Below are 215 nucleotides of genomic sequence, written 5' to 3' on the forward strand. Positions count from 1 at the left end.
CAAGGGATCAATCCAAGAAGAAGATATAACAATTGTAAATATTTATGCACCCAACATAGGAGCACCTCAATATATAAGGCAAATACTGACAGCCATAAAAGGGGAAATCGACAGTAGCACAATCATAGTAGGGGACATTAACAGCCCACTTTCACTAATGGACAGATCATCCAAAATGAAAATAAATAAGGAAACACCAGCTTTAAATGATACAT

This window comes from Physeter macrocephalus, chromosome 7 (assembly GCF_002837175.3).
Source record: "Physeter macrocephalus isolate SW-GA chromosome 7, ASM283717v5, whole genome shotgun sequence".
NCBI lineage: Eukaryota > Metazoa > Chordata > Mammalia > Artiodactyla > Physeteridae > Physeter > Physeter macrocephalus.